Genomic DNA, 16,801 nt, shown 5'->3' with positions numbered 1-16,801 from the left:
TTATATGACAGTTTCCTTAGTGTCGATGTGGCTGTGCTAATCTTGCGCTCCGCAAGGCCATGCGATCGAGGGTTAGCATACAATAGCGCACATGTACACAAAAACGCGGCCAGGACATAATGTGTTACACAATATCATCAGCAGAGCAAACCTTTTAAGATGCTGACGCCCATGTAACCTCGCAGCTGGGAACGAACATCTCGGAAACGCCGAAACTGGTTGGCACTCTGGATTCCCAACTACTGACTTCCTCCGCCCAGTTAAAGAAAAAGGAGAGCAAACACTGTTCCTTGAGGGAGTCAGTTTTTATCTTACGAAAAAAAAAATGAAGTTACGATGAACAAAGCAACTTCCGCCTGAAGCAGTCGACAAGTTGTAGATTCAGTGCTGGTAATAGATTTTAAAGTTACAGAAAGACCAATGAAATCAACAGGACTGTAGAATAGTTTAGTGCCTGTGGGTGTTGCTGTAATGCACTGGCGCTCGGCGAGGCCAGACGTGCGGGGGCGGCCGCAGCACCGGAAGCCACGGACAATGGTCCGCCGGATGCTGCCGCCACCCCCACCACGCCAGCCTCGCTCCTCTGCGCCTCCTGGTTCCTGGAAAGGCGCCAGGAATAACCTGCCGTTCTGCTAGCCGCGCAAGCTCGCATTACTCATCATCGTCACCCCTGACACAACTAAACACTGTCCTGTTTCACGACAGGCACAGATAGTTATTCACAGTTGGAATCGGTAACTCGTACAAATACAAGATGGCGCAAATGCATGTCAGAAAGTATTTGTCTATTGTGATTTAACTGTACGTCGGAAATGGTTCGCCTTGTGACATTGTTGTACTGCAGCTCTGAAACTTCTATAGCTCAATGAACGATGTCTCACTTTGCATTTGAGAGTTCTAACATTGGAACAGCGTTTGTTGGTCGTAAAGATGTTTTATGCGAGTACTGAACGTGCTGCTGTCGTGGTGAGATGCGTACCGAACAGCGCATTTGTCCAAGAACAGCACCATCCAGAATGACCCTTTCTCGGTGAGATTGCAGTATGGAACTAAAGTCAAATTGTGATGACCAAATTTTTGTATACTCTGATATAGATTTTGAGTAATGCTATTCCTGTTTTTTAACGGGCTGACGAATTGTTTTGGAAAGACCAGATCCCTACATGATTCCAGGAAGAGCCAGTAAGGACGACCAGCCTTAGTTGTAACACTGGAGAATGCCAGCCTCAGGGGTGGCCCGAAACTTATCCGGTGAGGGGCCAACTACATTGACAACACATGCAGACAACTCAGTTCTCTCCAACGAATAACGAAAGAGAAATGTAACCTTTTCCCTCGCAAAATTCAACGGTGCCAACCTCTGAAGAACAGTAATGTGGAGCGGCAATATTCTAATGGAAATGAGGTGACTGGGGTTTTGAAAAGGAAACGGCCGATACTCCTCAGAACTGGGCTACCGAGAATCCACATGTTCAAGCTGCTGCTCCATCTCATCAACAAAAATGCATTGTTTGGTGCGTAATCAGTGCCCAATGCGTTATTGGTCCCATTTTTACTGACGGATCCATCACTAGAGACGGATAGAGACAGGTACTGGAATATAAATTTGTACCGGTTGCGCGACGTTGCCGAATTCTCTTAAACTGCTGGTTCATAGAGCATGGGGTACGTCCACAACGTACTGCAGACATCTTTGATTTGTTTCAGGAGACGTTCAGAGATGAGATCGTTGCCTTGGACTCCTTAGTATTCACTGGAGATGATGTGGATGGCCCCCTTACAGTCCCAATCTCACCAGTGTCATTATTTTTAACGGGTTTGTCTGAAAGACGGATTCTTCAAAGATGCATCAGATGAATCTGCAACACTACAGGATGCTGGTACTACAATTTACAGAGAGATTCATGTATTCTATAATAATATTATTCAGAAAAATCATCAAGAAATTCAGTTTAAGGCTCTATTCGCTTTAAAAGGGAACCACTTAGTAAACTAGTATTAAACTTCAGGTTGTCTGCTGAAGCATAAATATAGAAAAAATATATATTACACTTGTTACGTTGTAGCAGACAAAAACTTTCTAATAACTATTTTGTGCCAGTATGTACTTGGATCTAACAATTTGTGTGCATATGAAATGGAGGGATTACATAGTCTCCGTCGTAAGTAAAACAGGTGGCAGACGGCGATGCTTTGGTAAAATGCTACAGAAATACAATCATTATACAAAGGAGACTGCATGCAAAATACTTGTGCGACCCATTCTAGAACATTGTTCAAATGTGTGCAATCCGTACCAATAAGAAGTAGCAAGGAATATTTAACGTACCCAGAGAAGGGCAGCAAGAATGGTTATCCTCCCCACGGGAGATGTCGAAAGAACTGAACTGGCAGACTCTGGAAGATAAGTGGAAAGTGTTCGGAGAAAATCCACTTAGAAAGCTTCCAGAATGAATTTTAAGTGCTGAATCTATGAACGTATTATAGTGCTCTCCGTATCGCTCCCATAGCGACACCGAAGACGAGGCTACACTAGTTAATAATAATAAACAGCATCTTTGTTCATCTCATATTGCAGTATACACGCAAGTATGCGCCTTCGCTGATGTCATATTGAGTTAATAACACAATGAATAAATCAACATTTGCTGGTACTAAAGCGTAAAAATGTTCTTCCTGGATCTTTAGGTAAGGTTTCATTGTTTCTCACTGTATTTTACGTTATTTGATTCACAAATTTCGAAACTTAACAACTAACCTTATCTTAAGAGGAACATATCATTTCCCACCACCTCGTTTAAGAGCAGAAGTAGGGCTGCGCCACACCAAAACTATGGTTCAGTAGTTTTGGTACATTAGATAGAGTGAAAGAAACACAAATGAATGTGTAAGAGAGGAAGTGAGAGCCGACGACTTCTCTTTGTTTTTTTGTTGTATGTTTAGTTGTTTGTTTTGCACGTAATGGAATCTCACGTCATTCAGTATCGGCCCACTGTGTAGTTTATATCCTCACAGAATATAAATTACACTTTATAAGTAATAAAAATTAATTGATCACGCAACTTCTGTGCTTTTATGTAGTCAAAGCAATTACTTTTGGTGCAAGTGCAGTTTATAAGCACAAACATAAAAATGTATGTATAATACATATATGTAACTATAGTTGTTATTTTGTGCTCAGTAGAACATTCTTCATCATGAAGAAAAGCAAGAGTTTCTCGTACTTATAGATAAAGACCAAAGTTGCTCACGAATAACAGGAACATGTTTTATATTAAGTTCGACGATGTATTTAAACGATGTTTGACATATTTTTCTTTTGCTCTTTTTTATTATTTTACCATTTTGTTGACGAAATTGTGTTTTGTAGCGATGTGTGATAAATCTATATTGTTTTCTTTATTTTTACTGCAACATACCTCTGTTTCACGCTATAAATCAATAATATTCGAATAAAACCTGAATTGACAATATTAGATTTGCTATAAATACTGTTTGCTTTTGAGTAACTGCCAGGACGATAATTATGTAGAACAAAAATGTTCAGTAAGTTACTTGGCCCTTTATATATCCTCTCTCAGTTTCTAAACGGTTTATCGCTTCTAGTTTTTAGGAGAAAAGTAAGACACTGACAGCATACACAAGAAAGCGATCGTTATGAGGTAACGCCCGAGAGGTATGCAACACACACAATGTACAAGTAACGCAGGTACGACTTAACTGACCAAAGTTACTAAGAAAACAGCCGTAGTCTACAGTTACTTAGGATAGTCTTCCGCAGCCTACGGTAGTTTTATAACTCTGAGTGGAAGTGAATAAAGTACACTACTGGCCATTAAAATTGCTACACCACGAAGATGACGTCCTACAGACGCGAAATTTAACCGACCGAAAGAAGATGCTGTGATATGCAAATGACTAGCTTTTAACTTTTCAGAGCATTCACACAAGGTTGGCACCGGTGGCGACACCTTCAACGTGCTGACATGCGGAAAGTTTCCAACCTGTTTCTCATACACAAACAGCAGATGACCGGCGTTTCCTGGTGAAACGTTGTTGTGATGCCTCGTGTAAGGAGGAGAAATGCGTACCATCACGTTTCCGACTTTGATAAAGGTCCGAATGTAGCCTGTCGCTATTGCGGTTTATCGTATCGCGACATTGCTGCTCGCGTTGGTCGAGATCCAATGAGTGTTAGCAGAATATGGAATCGGTGGGTTCAGGAGGGTAATACAGAACGCCGTGCTAGATCCCAACGGCCTCTTATCACTAGCAGTCGAGATGACAGGCATCTTATCCGCATGGCTGTAACGGATCGTGCACCCACGTCAACAGATGGGGACGTTTGCAAGACAACAACCATCTGCACGAACAGTTCGACGACGTTTGCAGCAGCATGGACTATCAGCTTCGCGACCATGGCTGCGGTTACCCATGACACTGCATCACAGACAGGAGCGCCTGCGATGGTGTACTCAACGTCGAACCTGGGTGCACGAATGGAAAAATATCATTTTTGGGATGAATGCATGTTCTGTTTACAGCATCATGATGGTTGCATCCGTGTTTGGCGACATCGCGGTGAACGTACATTGATAGCGTGTATTCGCCCGGCGTGACGGTATGGGGTGCCATTGGTTACATGTCTCGGTCACCTGTTGTTCGCATTGACGGTACTTTGAACAGTGGACGTTACAGTTCAGATGTGTTACGACCCGTGGCTCTACCCTTCATTCGATCCCTGCGAAACCCTACATTTCAGCAGGATAATGCACGATCGCATGTTGCAGATCCTATACGGGCCTTTGTGCATACAGAAAATGTTCGACTGCTGCCCTGGCCAGCGCATTCTCCAGATCTCTCAGCAACTGAAAACGTCTGGTCAATGGCAGCCGAGCAACTGGCTCGTCACAATACGCCAGTCACTACTCTTGGTGTACTGTGGTATCGTGTTGAAGCTGCATGGGAAGCTGTACCTGTACACGCCATTCAAGCTCTGTTTGACTCAATGCCCAGACATATCAAGGCCGTTATTACAGCCAGAGGTGGTTGTTCTGGATACTGATTTCTCAGGATCTATGCACGCAAATAGCGTGAAAATGTAATCACACGTCAGTTCTAGTATATTATATTTGTCCAATGAATACCCGTTTATCATCTGCATTTCTTCTCGGTGCAGCAATTTTAATGGCCAGTAGTGTATTAAAACGATTTATAAATGACGATGGCTTCATAGGATCGGAAATGCATCTTGTGATCTAATGAAGCACGAAATTTTGTGACTGAGGGTGTTATTATGGATACTTTGAGGGTATGACTTTTAATTGCTACAGGCACATTTGTCTTTAAATAACACTGTATAGGCGCTGATTATGTTTGCTATTGAGGACATGCGCACACCAGATATCTGGCTTTTGAGCAGCACGGCCGTCATTAGGGGAGCAGCAGGGTCGTGTAGGCGACGTCTTAATGGCGGCCGGCGACCACAGAGGCGGAACCGACTGATGCGACTGTGCCCTGCCCTGGTGCAGACACTGGCCAGACCTCCCAGCCGGCGCCGCCGTTCCGCCTCGTTGCTCCCCGGCCGCCTTCCTCTTTTTTGCTCATATCTCGCGGGAGGGGCCCAAATCGTTTCAGGCGTCGTTATCTCCATTAGGACCAGTGCGGCCCGGCGGGATCTCGCGGGCGCGGAAACATAAAGTGGCTTTACGTGCCGTCGATCCGCCACGCGCCAGTGGCCGACGCCGGAAGTCGTAAGCAAACAGGCGGCCCGGGGCCTCAGCTGCCACGCCGGGCCGGCGGGCTGTGAACCTGCGCGCCGCCGGAAGCGCCGCCTCCTGCCGCCGGCGATGCTCGCCGATAGCCGCGCGCTCCCATTCATCTCCTAACAGGAAAAAAAAAAGAACTGGAAAACGCCGAGACGTGGCGCTTCTAGGGTTTAAGATACTCGACCGGGCACGTTGAAACCTGTTCTCAGCACAGGTGCTCCGGGAAAGTCTGAAAGGTGCGTTGACGGAAACGGAAAGTGCTATCGCGCATGGGGCACCAGTCTCATATTTATCAAACTTTGTGGAGATATTCATCACATAGCGGTTATTAAACGAGTTGGTGCTCGAAGTGATTTTCACACAAGACATTCGACACTGAAACGCCAAAGAAACTGGTGTAGGCAGGGGTATTCAAACACAGAGAAATGTGAACAAGCAGAATACGGCGCTGCAGTCGGCAACGACTATATAAAACAACAAGTGTCTGCCGGGCGGGATTGGCCGAGCGGAGTAAGGCGCTGCAGTCATGGACTGTGCGGCTTGTCCTGGCGGAGGTTCGAGTCCTTCCTCGGGCATGGGTGTGTGTATTTGTTCATAGGATAATTTAGGTTAAGCAGTGTGTAAGCTTAGGGACTGTTGACCTTAGCAGTTAAGTCCCATAAGATTTCACACACATTTGAGCATTTTTGAATAGGTGAGCATCCTGTCTGATCAAATGGATCCATTCATCTACATTGTGCATTCCGACGGATTTAAGCTATTCCGGCAGGACCATGCGAAACCCCACACGTCCGGAATTACTGCAGAGTGACTCCAGGAACCCTCTTCTCAGTTTGAATACTTTCGCTGACCACCAAACTCGCCGAACATGAACATTATTGAGCATATCTGGGCAACGTGCTGTTCAGAAGATATCTCCACCCTCTCGTACTCTTACGGATCTCTGGACAGCTCCGCAGGATTCATGGTGTCACTTCCCTCAAGCTCTATTTCAGACATTAGTCGAGTCAACGCCACGTCGTGTGTGATACTTCTGTGTACTCGCGGGTGCCTACACTATATTAGGCAGGTGTACCTGTTTCTTTGGTTCTTCAGTTTACATCGACATCTTCTTACATATAGATTATTTCTTGCAGCCTGTATGTTGTAAGCCCCTACCCTCTTTTGTAACTGAACTAAGTGCTTCAGAACGTGTGATTATAGTAAAATGCTCGGAACATATGCCCCTTTTGAGCAAAAATTTGACCCAAGAAATAATTTATAATCCACAGTTTCATAAGCATACAGGGTGTCCATAATTAAATGGTTCAAATGGCTCTGAGCACTATGGGACTTAACATCTGTGGTCATCAGTCCCCTAGAACTTAGAACTACTTAAACCTAACTAACCTAAGGACATCACACACATCCATGCCCGAGGCAGGATTCGAACCTGCGACCGTAGCATCCATAATTAAAGTTCCAGTTTCAAAACGCTGTAGAAAGAGAACGACTTCTCAGAGCGACACCAAATTTAAACAGGATAATCTGAAAAAGTTTAACGAAAATTTTACCAGGAGATTGGGTCTTAACGTAAATAGGGCTGGCTACAAATGACGAATGTATTTCAATATTACTGCTGTGGTTTGAGTTGCACATTACATCATTTGTACTGCTCAGTGTGCATGACTGCATAAATTCGGTGGTCAACAGTTGTGGCACCGTTAAGCTCAACCACCAAGGCAAGATCGTACCACATCGGGTGGGAAAAATCGGTCTTTAATTGCCCTGAGTCCAATAACCGCATGAAAAGCAAAATTGTATACCTTTTTCATTTTCCTGGGGCCAACATCCGCATAGAACACAAAATAACATCAGATTTTAATTGTCCTGGAGCAAAAAACCGCATAAAAAGCAGTATGACATCGGTCTCTAATTGTCGTGAGACTGGCGCAAGACATGTTCAATGTGCTGTCCACCGTTTTCTGCCACAATTTGGAATCGAGAAACTGCATGTTACACAACAGATCGGGTTGTCTTGAGGATCACGTTCAGAATGCATTGCGCAATGCGTGCCTGGAATTTAACTACGTTCGTAGTTGCAGCACTGAATAAAACACCGTTCAGATAACACCAACAAACTGTTAAAGGATTGGAACGACGATTGTGCGGAGAAGACTCTCATAGCGTTTACCGGTGATGTTACAGATAAGAGGACCCACACGACTCATCTCCTCGAAAAAATACGGCCGTACTATAAACGTCTCTGTCTTCTGCACAACACAGTTACCTTTGAAGAATGAAGAGCTGACAGCTGATGTACGTGCGGATTTTCCGTTGCACATATTCTGCATACTGACGTGACGTTGAAACGGAAATGAACTTCGTCTGTGCACAGGATGTTCCACGGCCATTCATTGCCCATATCCACTCAAGAAAGAAACTCCAGAGCGAAAATATGCTTGCTGGTAGGTCAGCACGAAACAACTCCTGAACATAGATGTTTTTGTATGGATAGCAATGCAGGTTGTTTCGTAGGATTTTATGCACTGTGCTCGGAGACATGTTCAGAGGTCGGGCAATTCCACGAGCACTGCATCTGAGCACATCGTCGTTCGACCTCTCCTGCTTGCTGTGGCCACATCTTCGACAGATGTCGAACCAATTGCTTTCCTCCCTCTGCCACATTGGGCTTCAAAAGAACCTGTCTTTTTGAATTTTTAATCATTTCCTTCAGACCCTTATAGACATCTGATCAATGCTCTTCTTCATCCCCTTGAGTGTCCAGCACGCCTGCAGGCCTACTGGAGCACAGCCACCGTTCCTGAAAAAGAGCCGTACCAGCAGTGTGCGATCCGTTCGTGGAGATACGTTCTGCGTCTAGGACGCAAATTGAGGAACAACCACGTGCCACACCTCTGTTGCTATGGTGTGCATATGCTGAAGCTTACAGCGCCATCTATTGGTCAAGTTTTCAGCGATTTACCACCCTTCTCTCCCCCATTCCCCCCCACCCTTCCCCATGAGGTTTCCCCCTGCGTTCCAGTGTGTCGTCAACTGGAAACACTGGCATTTCGGCGGTCGGAATTCCTCAGGTATGGACTCCCGGCTATCAATGCCATACGATCTCTCTCTCTACGCAAACATTAAAATAACTCGTAACTGCACGTGCACGCAGCTCTGACTCGTAATTTCCGACTTTATATGTGCGTATTGCGGCTTAGAGAATCTGCAAAAACATGGCTCTGAGCGCTATAGGACTTAACTTCTGAGGTCATCAGTCCCCTAAAACTTAGAACTACTTAAACCTAACTAACCTAAGGACATCACACACATCCGTGCCCGAGGCAGGATTCGAACCTGCGACGGTAGCGGACGCGCGCTTCCAGACTACACCGTTTATGCAGAGTTGTGAGTGCCAACGCACAAGGAACACTGAGTGAAATAACCGCAGAAATCAATGTAGAACGTTCGACGAACGTATCCGTTAGGACAGTGCGGCGAAATTTGGCGCTAATGAGCTATGGCAGCAGACAACAGACGCGAGTTCCTTTGCTAACAGCACCTGCAGCGCCTCTCCTGGGCTCGTGGGGATATCGGTTGGACCTTAAATGATAGGAAATCCGTGGTCTACGTCTACATCTACATCCATACTCCGCAAACCACCTGACGGTGTGTGGCGGAGGGTACCCTGAGCACCTCCATCGGTTCTCCCTTCTATTCCAGTCTCGTATTGTTCGTGGAAAAAAGGATTGTCGGTATGCTTCTGTGTGGGCTCTAATCTCTCTGATTTTATCCTCATGGTCTCTTCGCGAGATATACGTAGGAGGGCGCAATATACTGCTTGACTCTTCGGTGAATGTATGTTCTCGAAACTTCAACAAAAGCCCGTACCGAGCTACAGAGCGTCTCTCCTGCAGAGTCTTCCACTGGAGTTTATCTATCATCTCCGTAACGCTTTCGCGATTAGTAAATGATCATGTAACGAAGCGCGCTGCTCTCCGTTGGATCTTCTCTATCCCTTCTATCAACCCTATCTGGTACGGACCCCACACTGCTGAGCAGTATTCAAGCAGTGGGCGAACAAGCGTACTGTAACCTACTTCCGATTTCACTTGGTAAGAGCTGAAGGTAGACCGCACGAAGACATGGACCTAAGTTGTCAACAAGCCACTGCGCAAGCTGGTGATGGCTCCATAATGATTTGGGCTCTGTTTACATGGAGTGGATTCCTCTGGTTCAACTGAACCGACCATTTACTGGAAACGTTTGTGTTCGGCCACTTGGAGCCCACTTGCAGCTGCTCATGGACTTCACGTTCCCAAACAAAGATGGATTTTTTTAAATTAAAATGCGCCATGTTAAAAGGGCCACAATTATTGTTCACGTAGTAGTAGTAGTAGTATGGTGTTCTGCCTTACGGCAGGTCTTGTCTTTGGTTATGCCTCTTCCACTTTTGTCTGTCCATAGCAAGTCTTTTCATTTCTGAAAATTTGTCTGCTTTGATATTGTCCAGCATTTGACATTTTCTTTTTCCTCTTCCTCTTTTTCCCTCCACCATTCCTTCTATTCCTTCCTTCAATAAACAGTCCCTCCTCAAACAATGTCCAATCCAGTTCCGTTTTCTCTTTCTGATGACTTTCAGGATGTTTCTTTCTTCTCCAACTCTTCTCAATACTTCTTCATTCCTTACTCGATCTTCCCTTTACACTGTTTCCATTCTTCTCCATATCCACGTCTCTAGTGCCTCCAATCTTCTCTCATCTTCCTTTCTCAATGTCCAGGTCTCCGCACCATATAGTGCAACGCTCCAGATGTAACATTTGGCAAGTCTTTTCCTCAGATCTTTGTTTAGTGGTCCACAAAGTAATATATGTTTCCTCTTGAATCCTTCTTTTTCCATCGTAATTCTTTTTCTAATTTCTGTTGAGAAATACATATCATCCATTATTACATTTCCCAAGTAACTGAAGTTATTCACTTGCTCTATTCCCTCTCCTGTTATTTTCATACGGTATTTCCTCCCCTTTCTTCCAATTACCATGCTTTTCGTTTTCTTCATGTTAATCTTCATTCCATATTCTCATAATTTTGTGTTTAAATCATCTAACATTTGTTCCGTCTCTCTTCCACTGTCTGCCATCACAACCACGTCGTCTGCAAATCTTATACACTCCACTTTCCGTCCCCCTATACAAACTCTTCTCCTTCCATCAAAAATTTTACTAATAATTTCCTCCAGATATATATTGAACAGTGTTGGTGATAAACAACAGCCTTGTCTTACACTTCTCCACAGTTCAATTTCTTCACTTATCACACCTCCTATTCTTACACTTGCTCTTTGGTTCAAATATAAATTTCTAATTAGCCGTCTATCCCTCCAGTCAGCTCGATGTTTCCTTAGTATTTCCATCGTTTGTCCCATCTGACACAGTCAAAAGCCTTCTCAAGATCAATGAACACAACATACACCTTTCTTTTCTTCTCTGTGTACCTCTTCCCTATCACTCTCAGCAGCTCAATGGCATCTCTAGTTCCCACTCCTCGGCTGAAACCAAATTGTTCATCTCCTATTACGCAATTCAGCTTTCCATATAGCCTTCTATTCGCGACTGGTTTGAAGCACATTCTGGACAATTCGAGAGAATGGTTTGGTCACCCAGATTTCCCGGCATGGGATATAAGCCAGAGGTAACTTCATGCAAAAATTCTGAAACAGCAGCACTTTCTCAAAATCATGGACGGCTATAGTTGTAGCATGGGTCAGTATTTCTGCTGGGGACGTCGAACGACTTGTGGAGTCCCTGCCAGGTTGAGCTGCTGCACTCAGCCGGACAAATGAAGGTTCGACACGATATTAGGTGTACCCCATGACGTCACCTGGATATAGGCAGTCATTTTTCCCTCGCTCCCTGTGTGAATGGGGTAAGAAACAAAATCGATGACGTTGGTACGATGTACGGACGCGATGCAGTGTCTAGTGGCTTGTGGAGTATATATGTTAATGTAGTTGTTCGGAAATGAGACAGTGATGCTATCGAGGGACAGAGTGAATGGATCTCGTTACGGTGGGAGTGCTCAGCCACCTGATAAGGAGTGGGATGGTTGTAACAGTTCGGATGACCGGTTCCGAGGTCTGCGCTGGTGGGCCTTCGGCGAGCCGGCCGGCTAAGGAATGTGGGACAACGTGGGCGGCGGCGCCCACAGGGCACGTGGGCGGCACCAACGCGGACGCCTCGTCCTCTGTGTTGGCTGGACAAACAGAACGCAGCGCTCTCCACGCTTCCCTGTGCCGAGGCTCTGGCTTTACTTGCCTGCAACGAACTACTGCTCCCAACACTCAGCTTTAAATTTATTTGTTTATTTCCAAGTCCAGCTACACACAAAACTGATATTACATAAAGATGTGCATATTAATAATGCACCTATAATTATATTAATAATATATAAAAAATAATTCCTTGTCTGTCATAAACGAAGCGCCTAGAAGTCGTCGTCGGATGTCAGCGTACCTTCGTATACGTTGCAATTTTTTTGTACAAAAATAAATAATATATTGAATATTGTGAACTATAACTCTGTATTGGACTGAACTGGTTTCTTATCTTTAATTTCATGTGTTTCTTTGTTATAATGTTGAACAATCCAAGTGCTGTAATTACAAAAACACTATCTCACAAGAACGAATCGCCAAAACTATCTGAAACTGTGTTTCATTTAACGTTTACCAAATCTATACAAATAAAAATCGATTGCTGCGTGAACGAAAGATCATCGCCTAAGAACAACTCGATCAATTAGGTCGATTATTTTTTTTTAAATTATTTTTATTCGTGTGTGTGTGTGTGTGTGTGTGACAAATAAATCAGTTTGAAATTTACATAAACAATACATAAACACATATGTAATATACAAAGGAAAACGCATTACCGAAAATCTCCAAGAGGTCTCGACTGATTTATTAAGAATTTTTTACACGATACTGTAGAGAACGTTCGGACTGGCATAGGCAATATATTTTTGTAATATGCATAAGACATAAACATACATGTAATATATAAAGGGGAGGGATAGTTATCACAAATCTTTAAAAGTTCTTGAACGATGGACTTCAAATTTTTACACGATGCTCTAACATTCGGACGGACATAAGCAGATAGGCTATATATATATTGGGAAGTGCTGTTACCATAAATCTCGGAAAGCTCTTGACTCATTTACTTCCATGTTTTACACGATACTCGTAGGAACATTGAGATGGACATAGGTCACGTAATTTTGTAATATATCACATATACAAATGTATATGGGATTAACTTCAATTTTTTGAGCCAACGACCTTACCGCAGTGGTAACACCGGTTCCCGTGAGATCACCGAAGTTAAGCGCTGTCGGGCTGGGCTAGCACTTGGATGGGTGACCATTAGGTCTGCCCAGCGCTGTTGGCAAGCGGGGTGCACTCAGCCCTTGTAGAGGCTTCGGTCTCGTAATCCGACATACGGCCGGGAGAGCGGTGTGCTGATCGCATGCCCCTCCGTATCCGCATCCAGTGACGCCTGTAGGCTAAGGATGACACGGCGGCCGGTCGGTACCGTTGGGCCTTTCGAGGTCTGTTTGGACAGAGAGCTACTGAAGATTCAGACGGAAAAGGACATAGAGAGGAGGGAGGAGAAGATGGTCAAAGAGGACGGGAGGGGGCTATGTCCCGTGAAACTCTGTATTGTGAGGTGCAGAAGACAGTGTTACAGTGTGTGACGTCACAGTATGTGAATTGCAATTTCAACACACAAAATTAATAAAATGAAAAAACTTCATGAAGTTACGAAATGAATTTTGAAAGAGAGAATGACCAAAAATGTTCACCAAAATAGGCCCCTTGATTCTACGTAAGCAACTGACTGAATAAAATTCTAAACGCCGGATGACAGAGACACAAATGTAGCACTACTCTGTAAGAATGAGAATGGCTGACAGGAAACGCCATTTAAACTCAGCTTAACGTAATCTGAACATGGCATTAATTTTGAAATGCAACACCTGTCTATGAATGACCTTAGTGACGTGAATGTGATGTAAAACGGGCCCTAAAAAATTTGTGAGGCGTTCCTGTGGCAACGCCAACTCAGTACTGTTCGAAATGCTGAACATATAAATACAACACAGTGGCAAACCAGCTAAATAATAGAAAATCCCTGGATGGCGCACTGCAACTACGCTAAGCAAATAAATCTCCAGTTTTACTTTTGTGCGTCTGTGTTCCGCTCAGTATAGTGCGGCGATACATACAATCAAAATATAAAACTCGTGATGATATGGTGAAGGACTGAATAAGTAAAGAGTTTAGCGTTCAAAAACTATACTAAAACTCTGATACCATCCTTAACATATACAACCGTCTTTACAAAATGCACTTCATTACAAATATGGCTCTGGCATCAAATTAATTAGTTATATGGTAAAGGAGTGGTAAATCTATGACTTGTAAGTGCAAGCCACATAAACTGGTAACTTGACTTAATCACACCTGAGCAATGAAAGTACTAACCCGTATCTGTAAAGAAAAATCTCACTTAAACTTTCCGTTTTCCAAAATTATGCGCAGGTATGCAAACCAGCAACGACATCGCCTGAAAATCTTCACACGTCTCAGATAAACTTCACCAAATCATATTTCATAAATTCAGCCCCTTTGTCTTTCTTTCTGTGTTTCTGCATGCTTTTCCCAAAGCGGCCAGTAGCGCGACCGACGTCTGACGCCCTCACTCACTTCTTACAGAATGCTACCGCAACGCCAATGCTACTGGAAACCAAAGATTGTAATGCTTGTACTCAGAACGTCTGTGGCGTGACATATCGATTATTGAAGATAATCATTTGAAAGATGTCCAAAGTATAGATATGAAGTAAGACATATCAGACGAAAATACAGAGCTCACATTACATTCTTCGAATACAAAAAAAAAAAAAAAAAAAAAAAAAAAAAAAAAAAAAACTGAAATCTGGCAACGCTCACACCATGGCGGGTATGTAATGATTTGAGTTGCAGTTTTCTGTGACCGGTAGAGGGAGGAGGAGAATAGTGTTTAATGTCTCATTGAGAACGAGGTAATTAGATACAGAGCAGAAGCTCAGTAAAGGACGGAGACGGAAATCGGACGTACCCTTTCAAAAGAACCATCCCTACATTTGCCTGGAGCGATTTAGGGAAATCACGGAAATCCTAAATCTGGTTGGTCGGACGTAGGTTAGAACCGACGTAGGAGTCCAATGGGCTAACCACCGCTCTACCTCGTTGTGACAGGTGGAATGACCACCAGAGTGGAACTAAATCGGAGCTAAATCGACAGATGTAAAGGTAGTATCTGGAGTACCACAGGGAAGTGTAATAGGTCCGTTGCTGTTTACAATACATGTAAATGATCTAGTAGAAGGCGTCGGATGCTCTTTAAGGCTATTCGCAGATGAAGCAGTTGTCTATACCAAAGTAGTAACACCAGAAAATAGTACGAATTTGCAGAACGACCTGCAGAGAATTGATGAATGGTGCAGACTCTGGCAGTTGACCCTGAACCTAAATAAAGGTAACATATTGCGCATACATACGAAAAGAAATCCACTACTGTACAGCTACACTATTGATGATAAACAGCTAGAGACAGCGTCTGCCGTAAAATATCTAGGCGTAACTATCCAGAGCGACTTAGGTGGAATGACCACATAAAACAGATAATGGGAAAAGCAGACGCCAGACTCAGATGCATCGGAAGAATCTTAAGGAAATGTAACTCATCCGCGAAAGAAGTGGCTTATAAGGCACTTGTTCGCCCGATTCTTGAGTATTGTTCATCTGTCAGGGATCCCTATCAGGTAGGACTAATGGAGGATATAAAGAAGATCCAACGAAGAGCGGCGCGTTTCGTCACGGGATCGTTTATCTGGCGAGAGAGCGTTACGGAAATGCTTAACACACTCCACTGGCAGACGTTACAAGAGAGGCGTTATGCATCACGGAGAGATTTACTATTGAAATTTCTGGACAGCACTTTCCAGGAGGAGTCGGACAACATATTACTTCCCCTCACATACATCTCGCGTACTGACCACGAGGAGAAAATTCGAGAAATTAGAGCTAATACAGAGGCTTACCGAAAATCATTATTCCCACGAACTATTCGCGAGTGGAACAGGGTTGGACGGATCAGATAGTGGTATGGTAAGGACCCTCCGCCACACACCATTAGGTTTCTTGCGGAGTGTGATGTACATGTAGATGAGTGTTGTTCATGGTTATGTTGTTACGAGGCCTGGTAGGATATATGGGCTATCTAACATCTGCATCTCCGTGTCCTTCGCAGCGATCACTCAATATCTGACGGACATTAGAGTTCTCTAATGTCCGCCTATGTGGTGTATTTACTTTTATTGAGTCGGCCATATTGCCTTTTGTCATTACTGCAGGGGCAGCTTTTGGACATAGGCTATCGCCTGCATTTGTCACACTTACGATACGGATGGCCGGCTGCTGTGACCGAGCGGTTCTGGTCGCTTCAGTCTGGAACCGCGCTGCTGCTACGGTCGCAGGTTCGAATCCTGCCTCGGGCATGGATGTGTGTGATGTCCATAGGTTAGTTAGGTTTAAGTAGTTCTAAGTCTAGGGGACTGATGGCCGCAGATGTTAAGTCCCATAGTACTCAGAGACATTTGAACCATTTTGATGCGGATTGTTTGAAAACGGACAATGTCCGAAAATAGTCACCATCAAGAAATAAAAGAAGATACTTGTCAATACAAGTTATGACCAAACTACAGCCATTTATTTGAATTATAAGACAAGTTGTGGATCTATTTTACAACTGCAGCATGCTGCAAGTTCGTTCGTATGAGAACCGTCGGCAACCTGTGGGGGTTCCCACTTTTCTAATGACTTGGAGAGGCACAGCGGTGTTATTCCTGGCGTCTCTATGGGGAGCCATAGGGTTTGACGTCAGGTCACAGCTGGTAGTGACGAAGGAAACCCTGACAGCACAGCAGTTCGTAACGGACATGCTCTG

The 16,801-nt window shown here is 44.1% G+C and overlaps 1 protein-coding gene and 1 pseudogene across 2 annotated transcripts in view; both read left to right on the top strand.

The window, feature by feature from the left end:
* The window catches only part of LOC126272472 (chondroadherin-like protein), a 512,729-nt gene that overhangs the window by 431,872 nt on the left and 64,056 nt on the right, over positions 1-16,801 (top strand). The gene's annotated exons all lie outside the window — the stretch shown is intronic.
* LOC126274363 (5S ribosomal RNA) lies at positions 13,081-13,198 on the top strand (annotated as a pseudogene).

The sequence above is a fragment of the Schistocerca gregaria genome, chromosome 5, assembly GCF_023897955.1.
Source record: "Schistocerca gregaria isolate iqSchGreg1 chromosome 5, iqSchGreg1.2, whole genome shotgun sequence".
Classification (NCBI taxonomy): Eukaryota; Metazoa; Arthropoda; class Insecta; order Orthoptera; family Acrididae; genus Schistocerca; species Schistocerca gregaria.
This window is presented reverse-complemented; position numbering and strand designations above follow the sequence as displayed.